We start from the raw sequence: 14,400 nt of genomic DNA, 5'->3' as shown, positions 1-14,400 counted from the left end.
GTATACATTAACTGAGTGACTCATTTAAAAAAAATCATTCAGTTTGTTTTGCAAAGTTCTTATATGATATCATTTTTTATAGATATAGAAAGTTGTGGTATGAGCGCCAATGAGACAACTCTCCATCCAAATAACAATTTATAAAAGTAACCCATTATAGGTCAAGATACGGTCTTCAACACGGAGACTTTGCTCACACCGAGCAACAAGCTATAAAGGGCCCCAAAATTACTAGACTAAGTGTAAAACCATTCAAACGGGAAAACCAACCGTGAGTCTAATCTATTTCAAAAAAACAAGAATCAAGAAACACGTATAAATTACATAAACAAACGACAACAACTGTACATCAGATTCCTGATTTATGTTCACAACTCAAGAGCTAAATAAATAAAGACTGTTCGTCCATTTGTTTCTTGTATTAAAACATATCATTAGATAACATTCTTTTCTAAAATTTTAATATTGAGATGATAATATTAATGAATGATGGTTGTCAAACAATTTCTGCCATTATACATTGAGTCCAAAATTTGCGGGCCCAGGACAATATTAGTATTTTTCCAGCACCGTCTTATATTTCATGCTTTTAGTCTTGTTTTGACCCGGTTGAATATTAAGTAGAAATTTCTTGCCAAGTGACAGTAATATATTTGCGAAGTTGATAAGGAAGCCCGTTCCAGCGACACATCTATATACCTTAATAAAGGAAGTGACACACATCACTGCAGGTTTGGTGACCAGTATAGTAAACAATAAAATTGAGAATGGAAATGGGGAATGTGTCAAAGAGACAACAACCCGACCAAATAAAAAACAACAGCAGAGGGTCACCAACAGGTCTTCAATGTAGCGAGAAATTCCCGCACCCGGAGGCGTCCTTCAGCTGGCCCCTAAACAAATATATACTAGTCCAGTGATAATGAACGTCATACTAATTTCCAAATTGTACAAACATTATATAAACATGTTTATACGAGGTTAATATAAAACCGAGTCCTTGTTATACATGCCATATAAAACAAACAATAAAATTGAGAATGGAAATGGGGAATGTGTCAAAGAGACAACAACCCGACATTGAAAAAACAACAGCAGAAGGTCACCAACAGGTCTTCAATGTAGCGAGAAATTCCCGCACTCGGAGGCGTCCTTCAACTGGTCCCTAAACAAATATATACTAGTTCAGTGATAATGAACGCCATACTAATTTCCAAATTGTACACAAGAAACTAAAATTAAAATAATACAAGACTAACAAAGGCCAGAGGCTCCTTACTTGGGACAGGCGCAAAAATGTTTATGATATCTCAACCCCCCCTTTTATACCTCTAGCCAATGTAGAAAAGTAAACGCATAACAATACGCACATTTAAAATTCAGTCCTAGAGAAGTCCGAGTCTGATGTCAGAAGGTGTAACTAAATTTATTTATCTATTTGTTATCTTTTATAAGTATGCGCTGTACATAATTGATTTAAACTCCTTTGGTATATATTCCATATGGCGGTGCTCCTACTTGCAGGAGGATTATACACAGAAGAAGAACCCGAGCGCCATCTGTCGTCATAATGATCGTTAGCATAATACAACGATGACATTTAACACTTCGACATTTCACACATCGACAATTCACGAATCGACAAGTCACATGTTACAAGTTACAAAACATCAATATACAAAAAGACAATTTACCAATAAAGAATTTTTAAATCTACAAGTTACAAATTGACAATTAACAAATGAAGAATGTTGAATTTTGATGCAAAGATACAAGTTACAAATTGACAATTTACGAATGAAGCATTATATGAAATTGCACAGTTACAAGTAACAAACTGGCAATTTACCGATTAAGAATGTTGAAACTACAAAGATGCAAGTTACAAATTGACAATTTACGAATTAAGCATTATGAATTTCACAGTAACAAGTTACAAATTAACAATTTACGAATTAACAATTTAGAAATTACACAGTTACAAGTTACGAATTGACAAGTTACGAATTAAGAATTTTGACCCCGTTGGCTTTCCATAATTTTATGGATCGTTGATTTTATTACCTTTAGATTATTGGCACGTGCCGTCAAACATAATTCTTTTAAACCGAATTTTAACGCATACATACGTTACTTTAAAATTTACAGTTTAGAGGTAGAAGACGAAGAAGAATTATTTATAATAGTGCAATCTGAATAAACAAATATACATATATTATATTTAATAAGTTTTTTTATTCAAATGAAAGAAAGGATAAGCGCATTTACAAACAGATGTACTAAGACATATACTCGATGCTGAACTTAAAATTAGGTCATATTGTTTTAATCTATGAGGATCTGGAGGGGGTCCTCCGTTTCTGTATTCTTTAATGTTTAGGCCGGGTTTTTTTCTTCTATTCTTGATACTTTTTGTCTATTATTATCAATTCTTTATATTCAAGAACCTTATTATTCTCTATTCTTTTTTTTTTTTTGGTTCCATTTTCTCTATTATTCATATTTATAGCCGACCATTCTCTATTCTGTAAAACCCCATCGACATCCTCCTCTTTCCGGTGGTATGTTATTTATAGTTTTAACACTCTCACGTCACGGCCTAAAAGCAGTTTCAGAAGATTAGTTCAAACGGAGACATGGTTCCCTGATGCGGCCTTAAGAAGATAACAACATAAATGATCTAACATATAAAATGTTTGTATTTTTGGTTGATCGTTCCTGATGTAGTAAAATCCAGAAATAAAATAAATAAATAAATAAATAATCTTTATTTCAAGAGGATGATCCCATTAGTTAAAACTAATCTTCCTGAGAGTCCTCAAAATAATAATAACATACTAGAACACAACCGTGATATCGCGGGTCCGTGACTGAATGAAAGTATATATATAACTATACGTAAGCCTTATATTAGTATTGATATTGTCATCTGATAAAATCATGGCGATTATAAGATGCACAGTTTTCCCTGCTTTCAAAATTTTTCTGTTTGAACCCGTCGACCTGGAACTTATTAATTATTGGTAATATTAAGTATTTGGAAAACAAAAGGGCCTGGAATGGTTTATATTAGTTATAAATAAAGTTGAATTCTTTGATTCTCTGTTTTACGTCATGCTGGCTAACAAATTGAAAACTAACTATACACCTTATTTTAAGTCCAGATTTTTTGTATTCGTATCGCCATGTCGACCTGGAACTTATCAATTATTGGAAATATTAATTATTTGGAAAACAAAAGGTCCAGGCTATCCAGGAATGGGGTATTTTTTAATCAACAGCATTGTCCTATATTAGTTATCTTAGAAAGTCTTGCTGATTGCTGAATAAAGCTACAATAGGGAACAATTTGACAATGATTGAATTTAGTAGTGTCAGCCTTTTGATTATGACCCGTGTATATAGCAAAATCCTAAATACACCGTTTGGTGGTGCGCCTGTCAAATGCGGAACGTACAGATAAGGTAATAGCTAACAGGTGAATATACTATTGGTATCGGTATCGGATTAGACCCGGAACTTGTTAATTATTGGCAATATTAATTATGTGGAAAACAAAAGGGTCTGGAGTGGTGTAATTTTTAATCTACACCATTGTCCTATATTAGTTATATATAGAGTTGAATTCTTTGATTTGTCGTTTTTACCCGATGACGGCTGACAAATTGGACCTCGTAATTTTAGTATTATAGATTTATAAGTACATAGAGTATTATAAAGTTATATTATACACAATATACAATTGTATTTAAATAATAATGAAAAAGCATATTAATTTGCACAATTGATGAAAAATTTGTAACATTTTGTTTTAAAAGATACAAGTGTATTACTCATTTTTATTTCATTTGGTAAACTGTTATATATTTGAGAACCTGAATATGTAAATGTTTTCTTTAAAAAAATTGTTTTTGGTTTTGGAAGATTTAATAGTCTTTCATCAGCTGAACGTAAGTTATAATTTTGATTATCAGTAAAATGAAAATTTTCTTGTAAATAGTTAGGAACCATACCATTTAATGATTTAAATACTTGTATTGCCTTTTGGTATTGAATGCGTTTTTCCACATTTAACCAGCCTAAACTATTAAACAATAAACTGGATGATGTCATTATGTCAGCTTCTACTATAACCCTAGCAGATTTCTTTAATAACTTATTAAGTTTATTTATTCCACTTTCACAACAGCTTCCCCATATATTGCAACAATAATCAAATAATGGCAGAATATAAGCATTAAAATAGATAATACGTATATGCATAGGTAAATATTTTCTTATCTTTTGTAATAAATTAATTTTGTTTGATATAGTACATGACATTTTATCTATCTGCTGATTCCAATTTAGTTTTTTGTCAATATATAAACCAAGAAGTTTTTCACAATCTACATTTTCTATTTGTTCATTTGAAATATTGATATCTAAACTGTTTCCAGTTGAACAAAGTCTTTGTTTTGAACCAACAATCATTGATTTACACTTTTTGGCATTTAATTTCATACAATTTTGCGAACACCAGTTTTTCAATTACATGAATATCATTTTGAAAGTTAGAAGTTAACTGAAGTAAATTATTACCTTTACAATGTAATGTAGAATCATCTGCATATAAATCTATTAATGAATGTTCTATATTAAGTGGTAAATCATTGATATATAAAATAAATAACAGAGGGCCCAGGATAGAACCTTGTGGTACCCCAGTTTTTATGCATTTAGTATTAGACATGACGTTATTGACCTTAACTTGTTGGCTTCGTTCAAACAAGTAAGACTTAAACCAGTCTAGTGTACAATTTGAAACATTATAATATTCAAGTTTTTTCAATAAAATTATATGATTAACCAGATCAAAAGCTTTCTTTAAACGTGATTTGGACGTATGAAATTTATAAGATGTTGTTGTCACTCTTTTGATAGTGTTACGTTTAAAATTTGCAATTACATTTTTCATAGAATAAGTAGATAAATACATAAATTAACATCAGAAAATAAGAAAATAAATAAAATCAGAAACAGTTATTGGCGAATAATTCATTTCCCCAACAAAACAAACTAACAAAACTGTATATATATAGATATATTATTAATTCTCTAATCCCTTAAAAAAAAGACCAACAGAAATAAAAAGTCAACGAATGATTTTATGTTTAATAATTCAAAATAATATATAAATTTGAAACGTTTAAAATGATTGCAAACGAATATAAGAACAGTTCATCATTTTATGAAAAAGACTATAAATGAAAGTCGAATTATTTATCTTCCCTTCATGATAGATTGATTGGGAAATTAACTAGAGTTATCTAATATTAATCACAGAGAGGGACTAGCAAGCAATTTTTAATTGTAACTTATTTAACGTTAATACAATTTTCCACTATACACGAATATTACTTTATACACATATAAGGACTTAGTTAGCTAAATCTACAAATTTTATTAGATATTATGAATTTTTATTACAATAGATTAATATGCTATACAAATGCATGAATGCAAATCGTGAAAAGTACACTAATTTTTTTAAGCGTAAAACGCAATTAAAATATCAGTAATGTAAGACCATGGAAGGATACTGATTTTAAATTGATGACACAATAGTAACAATGGGATTTTCTAAGAAATAAGCATTTGTGAGACGGCAATCCAACGAAAAAAAAAACAAACAAAAAAAAACATAAATCAATTTTATAATTTGAAGCACCATTTATTGTCGAACACGCTTTTTTTTTTGTTGTTTCTGCTGTTTAAAGATTAATGTAATGTAACTAGTATTTAACGTGCCAAACGACACCTTATGGCCTGGAAATATTAATTTTTCAAATTCTATTATGATACAGACACAACAAAAATGTCATACAAATCGCTAAATTTAATATCTGCTAGTATCAAAAAGTAACATCACAAAAATATTGAAGTCCGAGAAAAATTCAAAACAGAAAGTGCCTAATCAAAAGGCGAATTCAAATGATAAAACACATCAAACGAATGGATAACAACTGTCATATTCCTGACTTGGTACAGGCAATTTCAAATGTATAAATGGTGGATTGAACCTGGTTTTATTTTTTATGTTTCAAATGCACATTGCATTTTAGGTGAAGAAAGTTATGCTGGATGTTACAACACACAATTAAGCAACTATCAACTGACAACAGCAGGGTCAAACATTGAAGCATGTAGGTTCAGTTGCCAAAACTTTAGTACAAAGTATGCGGTCATGTCGGGTTCATCCTGCTACTGTGGAAATATGTTGAATGTGTCAGCATCAATTAACAATGATAACTGCAACGCTCCATGCAATGGTTCAATAGCAAATGGGTTTTGTGGAGGCACAAATGGAAGTCAGAGTTTTTACTTTGTTTGGAGTAAGTAAATAACAGTTTACCTGATTTTATTATGTTAATTTTGAAAAAAAGATCTCTACCTATATATTTTTTTCGTTATTTTGGTTTCTTTATTTATCCCCTGTCAATATATACTAATGTTATAAAAAGCTTGTTATTTTGAAACTGAGAAGCGAACTTCCTTAAATATTCTAACACCATACTCGGGTTTCTTTTCAACTGATGCATATTGCTGTGTTCTTGATTTTCCTTCATAAGCTAGACATATAGTAGAAGAGTTGAGAATTCATATAACAAGTTTAACCATGCCGCATTTGGCGCCTGTCTCATGTATATAGCCTCTGGCCCTTGTTTGTCTGTCTTGTATGTTTGTTTTAAATTCTTGTTCATTTATATGTTTCGTAGTAAGTGTGACGTTCTTTATCACTGAATAAGTACCCTTTTTTGGTTAGGAGCCAGCTGAAGCTGCCTCCGGGTTCTGGATTTTCCGCACTGCGTTGAAGACACATTGATGGCCTTGTGCTGTTTTATGCTCTTTGGTCGGATTGTTGTCTCTTTAACACATTCCCCATTTCCATTCTCAATTTCCTGGAATATGATTGGCTAAAAGCGTCCGCGTGGAGACCGTATATATTCCATATTAGGTTAGTAGGGAGGCTTGTTTCATTATAAAAAACAAAACGGTACTGAGAAACAATCTTAAAGGTTTCAACAGACGAAAAAATTGATGATGAAGATTGAAATAGTTTCATAAAAAACATATAAACCAAACAAATTGTTATTGTTGGCACCTGTTTTTGTAGGATCAATGGAAGTAGTTGTTTTAATGCTAACGGTATTGGAGACTTGCTCAATTGTTAGATCACTAATCTAAATTTCACATGTTAAGATAGTCGGTAAGATAAATTTGTTTCATAGTGTGCTAGTGACGTAATACGGTATATTTGGGATCAGTTAATTCCATATCGGGATTCGAACTTCGCCTTCATCCCATATAGAATTTATTGACCCCTTATTTTCTGTATTAGGTCACTAGCACACTATGTAACTAATATTATGGAATTTTGGAAGAAGCTTTCTGTTCAAATATCTAGCTTCGAATATTATTTTAAGATATTATTTATATTAATTTTAATAAGTAGGTAACATATACAAACATAACTAATTAATTTTAGATAATTTATTGAATTTAGAAATTAATTCCGATAATAGAAATGAGACAATATAAATTATCATATTGTGTATCTTGAAGATCATTTTGATTAATCCCATCAATTCCCAGTGGAGAAATTTAAAATGTTTACAGATACAATGAAGTCAAGTTCATTGCTCAAAGTTGGTTTTAATTGGTTTTGAAATGTATTTCTGATTAAAAAGAATTTGCACTTTATTATACTAAAATCATACATTTTACAAAATGCACGATGTTTTGTATTTGCATTGGTTTTCATATATACGTTTGCCAGTTTTATGCACACAATTTAAATAAATACAATTAGAAAAAGATGAATAGAATTTTAAGCACAATATATATATATATATAGAAAAATATAAAAAAATTCTATAAGATTTGTTTTAAATAGAAATTGTTGTTAGAATTTAAAAAATCCTTTACAAATTTTCCTATATAATTCAAATTAGAAAACTAAAACAAATCCAATCTTATAACATATACACTTTGTTAACGAACATTTGCTTCGTCTACAGCGATAGAATGCAGCACTCCAGACCTAAATGACAGTTTTAACAACTATACCGGAATAAATGGCTACGACAGCGTGTTTTACTTTGCCTGTAAATCTGGCTACAAATTCAGATTTGGAGACGTACCCTATACAACTTTGAGATGTAACGAAAGTGGACTATGGGCAGCGCACGTACATGAACTATTTGACTTCAGATGTTACGGTATTGTTACCAATTAAGATACTAGTAGATTTAAGTATTATCTTTTTTCCATTTAGATATCATGAGTATACACAAATGCATAAAATACAAATCTTGAAGAGTACAAACGCAATTAAAAAATCAGTGATGAAAGATAATGACAGGATACTGATTTTTAATAGATGACACACATATTAACAATGGCAATTTCTTTGTTATAATTGACGGAACAGTACACTAATTTTTATAAGCGTAAAACGCAATTAAAAAATCAGTAATGCAATACCATGGAATGATACTGATTTTAAATGGATGACACAATAGTAACAATGACAATTTCTTTGTTATAATTGACTGAAGATAACTGTAATATTGATGTTTAATTTTTGTTTTCAATAACAATTCAAAAATGAAAGGCTATGAGAAATAAGCATTGGTGAGAAGGCAGTCCAACGAAAAAACCAACAAAAAACATAAATCAATTTTATAATTTGAAGCACCAGGTATTGTTGAACACAATGTTTTGGTGTTTCTACTGTTTATAGGTTAATGTAATTATTGTAAATAGTATTTAACCATTTTTATAAAATCATCAGACAAATAACCTTTTTGTGCCAAACGACACCTTAATTATTACTTGGATATATAAATTTTTCAAATTCTATTTCAATACAGCTATACAAAATTGTCATACAAATCGCTAAACTAAAACATATCTGCAAGTTTTAAAAAGTATCATCACAAAATTACTGAAGTCCGAGGAAAATTCAAAACGGAAAGTTCCTTATCAAATGGCAAAATCAGATGGTAAACCACATCCTACGAAGAGACAACAACTGTCATATTCCTGACTTGGTACAAGCAATTTCACATGTAGAAAATGGTGAATTGAACCTTGTTTTATTGTTTATTTTTCAAATGCACATTGCATTTTTAGTTGAGGAAAGTTATGCTGGATGTTACAACTCACAACTAAACAACTATCGACCGACAACTGCAGGGTCAAACATTGAAGCATGTAGGATCAGTTGCCAAAACTTTAGTTCAAAGTATGCGGTCATGTCGGGTTCATCCTGCTACTGTGGAAATATGTTGAATGTGTCAGCATCAATTAACAATGATAACTGCAGCGCTCCATGCAATGGTTCAATGGCAAATGGGTTTTGTGGAGGCACAAATGGAAGTCAGAGTATTTACTTTGTTTGGAGTAAGTTAATAACAGTTAACCTGATTTTTTATGCCTCATTTATGGGCATTATCATTCTGGTCCGTGTGTCCGTTCGTTCGTTCATCCGTTCATTCATCCGTTTGTCCCGCTTAAGGTTAAAGTTTTTGGTCGAGGTAGTTTTTGATGAAGATAAAGTCCTATCAACTTAGAACTGATTACACATGTTACTTATGATATGGGTTTCTAGTTTGTTTTAATACCAAATTAGTTTCTACACCCGTTTTCACGGTTTACTGAACATAGAAAATGATAGTGCGGATTAGGCATCCTTGTACAAGGGACACATTCTTGTTTATCTTAATTTTGAAAAAGAAACCTTTGTCTATGAAAACAAAAAAAGGTTTTCTGTTATGTTTATTTATGAATAAAAAGATTTGCTTACATATAAAAAGATATTTTATACCAATCCTACAATGAAAAACGACTTTTGACTTGGAACAAAAGAAGACGTTTTTATGTGTATCTATAGATAAAATAATATCAAACAAATATTTTTAAACGACCAATTTGTAAGGTATTTCATATAGTATTGAGACAACAATCCATCGACAAAAAATATTCTGAAATATCGAGTGATCAATATGCAATCTTCAACAAAAGACAAGAGTTTTGTTAAATATAAAGTTCTAAATAGTCGAGTTTAGAAAAGTATTGCATGAATTTAGAGAGATTTTCAATGAATTGTCTACCTCAATTTACACAAAAAGTGGTTCATGAAGGAATATTTTTTATTACTTTTGGTTTAATCAGATAGACAAATAGCATAGTATATGCACATTTTCATCATAATTACACCTTATATAAAAATTATGATTGGATGGCAGCAAGTGTACATTTCGAATGTTTTAACCTTTTTTCCTCGTTTCAAACGAATTTGCCTGTTTTTCACAACTCCCGGTGAATATGACTCAAAAATGACTCTGTGCCGTGGTATTTGCCTTGGATATTCTTTTTTCCCTCGCGAGCCTTTTCCCGAGAAAATAATGTGGAACCTTTCTCACCTTATAATAAGGCAACCCAAGTAATCAATATCGTATTTGGAAGAATGCGTTGTGGAAAAAGACGTCTATACAAATGAACGATGCAAATGACGTAAACACAAACCATGCCGTTACATAAATATAGCGTTAATATTGGTGACCTTCTGCTGCTGTCTGCTCTGTGGTCGGGTTATTATCTCTTTGTCACATTCCCCATTACCATTCTCAATTTTATTAATGCGTATAAGTGCATGTATAATTGCAACAGTACCATGCTAGTCTTCATTTATCATCAAAATTATGAAGGAACAAATTTTTGGCTTACAGCTTACTTATATAAAAAAGAATTCCTGTCACCTGTACAAAGAGTTTCAATCAAAATATTTTCGATGTAATTAAGCAGATATATACCATGTTATGGAGGGTATTTTTCGCAAATATCCCTCCAAAACATGATAAATTTATTCTAAATTTCATCGAGGGATCAAAACTGTATCGTATGCTTTTATAGGCTCTCTATTGCAAAATAAAAAAATTATTGAGACATTTATATTTTATGAAATAGATGTAAAATTTTCAAAGCAAGTAGCTTCTTTTTGGTCATTTTGTTGATGAACCTACAATGTGTTACTAGTATGAGAGAAAACTAAACATTGTCACTAAGATATGGCATCATTATATAATTTAAATCTGAAAGCCGAAAGAAATGCAACAACAACGTTATCAATTAATATCATTTTTCGGTCTTACAGTTATTGGCAGTAGTCTATAAGTCTTATGAGTATATCTGGTGCAACCCTCTTAAAATGTAATATTAATTTTAAATATAAAATGTGAACTAATTGCCATTTGACAACCCTCTACATGTGACAAAATTACACAGATATTAACAACTATATATCACCGTACAGCCTTCAACAATGAGCCTATACCTTATTGTGGGCTATTAAACATATTTTCCGTATTTTTCTTAAAAGGTGGCTGCTACACAAAACTTAGTGTTAATGCTTCATCAGTGAAACCAATTAACGTTAAACGAAATATAACCTGCAAACAGTATTGTTTGGGTAACGGAAATGTCTATGCCATCTTGGATATAGTGACCTCTACATGTACATGCACAGACCTAATCAACAACGATGCTGACTTCAAAGGAACTAATTTTTGTGCAACTGATGAATATAAGCCTGCTGACTTTGAAATTGCTGCCTCTATGGTGTACAACACGGGTAATTGTATATTTAAGATTACGTTATGAATAAAAGTACACTTTATGATATACATTCTATGCGTTCTAAGAGTTTTCATGTATTTACCATCACAACTAATCGTGCCTAAACATTTGAAAGCAAAGAATGTAAAATACGTCGCATCGGTTAGAATAAACGTTTACTAAGACATAATGCCTATACTCATATCAGTTTGTTAATTAGTAAATATTCGATTAACAATTGGAAAGATTTAAATAAAACTTACACAATATCTTCTACCACACATGAAGTGGTGCACCTGTTATTGTTAATTTTGAGCTGAACAATTTAAGGCGTTTTCATTACCAAAAAGTCGACTTAGCCAATGCCGTGTATATCCGTTTGTTATATCTCATCTCCTTAATAAAATTAACGGTATCAATTTTCTTGCACCAGATGCGCATTTTGACAATACATGTCTCTTCAGTGATGCTCGTGGCCAAAATATTTGAAATCCAAAGCTAATATAAAAGATGAAGAGCTATAATCCAAAAGATCCAAAAAGTATAGCCAATTACGTGAAAGGAATCAGAGCTTTGCATGAGGGAGATACATTCCTTAATTTATAATAATTTTATCATTTTGTAACAGCAAATTTTAATAACACAAAAAAATCCGTATTTTCATGCCAGTACCGAATAACTGGCTACTGGGCTGGTGATACCCTCGGGGACTAATAGTCCACTAGCAGAGGCATCGACCCAGTGATAGTAATACAATTAACGGTATCAATTTTCTTGCACCAGATGCGCATTTCGACAATACATGTCTCTTCAGTGATACTCGTGGCCAAAATATTTGAAATCAAAAGCTTATATAAAAGATGAAGAGCTATAATCCAAAAGATCCAAAAAGTATAGCCAATTACGTGAAAGGAATCAGAGCTTATGGTTAAAAGAGGGACGAAAGATACCTTAGGGACAGTCAAACTCATAAATCGAAAATAAACTGACAACGCCATGGTAAATAATGAAAAAGACAAAAGACAAACAAAAGTACATATGACTCAACATAGAAAACTAAAGAATAAACAACACAAACCCCACCAAAACCTATGGGTGATCTCAGGTGCTCCGGAAGGGTAAGCAGATCCTGCTCCACATGTGACACCCGTCGTGTTGCTTATGTGATAACAAATCCGGTAAATAGTCTAATTCGGTAGGTCACATTCATAACAGGGAAGGGGATTGTGTTTACGACGTGAGTAACATATACGATATCATTTATGAAACGGCTATTCCATAACGGTTAACCAACTCGTGATTGCTTCCGTAAAGTTTACAAAGAATGATTTCAACTTCACCGTTTGGAACTCTTGGTTTAATAGCTTCCTTGTGATCAGCAACCCTCTATAAAAAAATCATGATAGGAAATGCAAGCATGGTAATATCGTATCAATTGGGAGATATATATATATATATACCCCGTATGCAGGTGTTGCTGGAATGATGCTACTTAGAAATGGACAGTTCACAATTGGAAAGCTCAAATCCTCTCTTTTGTCGTAAAGTTGTGTTTTCAACTGACCCTCATTGTCAATTTCTAGATGTAAGTCAAGATATGAGGCCGATTTAACAGTATCTGTAGCATCCTTTATCTCTAGTTCCATGGGATAGATGCGTTCCATAGTCACCAAATTTTGAATTATTTAGTGAAAGAACAAATGGCTTTACAAAATTCCACCCATTTTGGATATATCTGTTTGAATCACAACTGTCAACATTTAACACTTTAAAATAACATTTGTTAACAATTGTTGTAATATAATAATCCATACAGAGGTTTTAGAAATTCCTCTTTAAACCAGTCTATGCCAACAAAAATTGTGTTGCATCATATTCTGAAAACGGCGTTGATTATAATTAAGAAATAACTTCTGCAAAAACAATTTGCTTCAATCACCAGTTGTGTTATTAACATTATATCATATTCTTTTCTTAGGGTCTGTAACAAATAGATATGAAAACTGTGATGCTTTGTATTTAGCCGGAATACGGCTGAACGGGTATTACCAGTTACACAATAACAACATACCAACATTTTGTACATTTAAAGGTAAGCAATAGTACAATTATTCGTGTTAAAATTGAATACTTATCATTAAAACAAAATACTACAGTTGTATTCAGGACAATAATAACTTTAAATGTATTGTAATTTAATCCAATATATAAAGAATTGTCAGATTGGTTTTTCTATATTATAAAAATAAGGAGATGCGGTTTGATTGTCTTAGAGAATACAAACTTTAGACCAGAGGTCAAATAGAGAAGATGTAAACAACTATGGACACCCGAACAATGAGAAAAACCCATATCGTATAATCGGCTAAAAAAGATCCCTACATGAAAACAATGAAACAGTTACCGAGAAAACTAACGACCTAATGTCTAACAAAATAAAAATATTCTCGATTTCGATGTAGGATAATATTGTATATTGTTTTGTTTTCTATGGTCGGAATGTTGTCTTTTTGACACATTCCCAATTCATGCAATTGCCATTCTCAATTATATATTCTTCATCACAATATCAATCAAGCGTCATATTTCAATTGACTACTTTTTTTTGACGAAAGACAACTATTCAGTAGAGGAAGCATTAGTGTGCAGGTTTTACAAGCTCTTATTAATATAAAGTCAAAAGATGTTAAGCCGAAAACTTTCAACGCCAGACGGACATTTCGTCTATAAAAGTTGCAT

General features: G+C 31.4%; 1 long non-coding RNA gene across 1 annotated transcript; it reads left to right on the top strand.

Annotated features, from left to right (window-relative positions):
- Nucleotides 1-9,283: 9,283 nt before the first annotated feature.
- LOC143074777 (uncharacterized) lies at nucleotides 9,284-13,753 on the top strand. The gene is made up of 3 exons (XR_012978076.1): nucleotides 9,284-9,447; nucleotides 11,426-11,677; nucleotides 13,640-13,753. It is a non-coding gene; the product is annotated as an uncharacterized LOC143074777 (long non-coding RNA).
- Nucleotides 13,754-14,400: the final 647 nt, after the last annotated feature.

This window comes from Mytilus galloprovincialis, chromosome 5 (genome assembly GCF_965363235.1).
Source record: "Mytilus galloprovincialis chromosome 5, xbMytGall1.hap1.1, whole genome shotgun sequence".
NCBI classification, from domain to species: Eukaryota; Metazoa; Mollusca; class Bivalvia; order Mytilida; family Mytilidae; genus Mytilus; species Mytilus galloprovincialis.
This window is presented reverse-complemented; position numbering and strand designations above follow the sequence as displayed.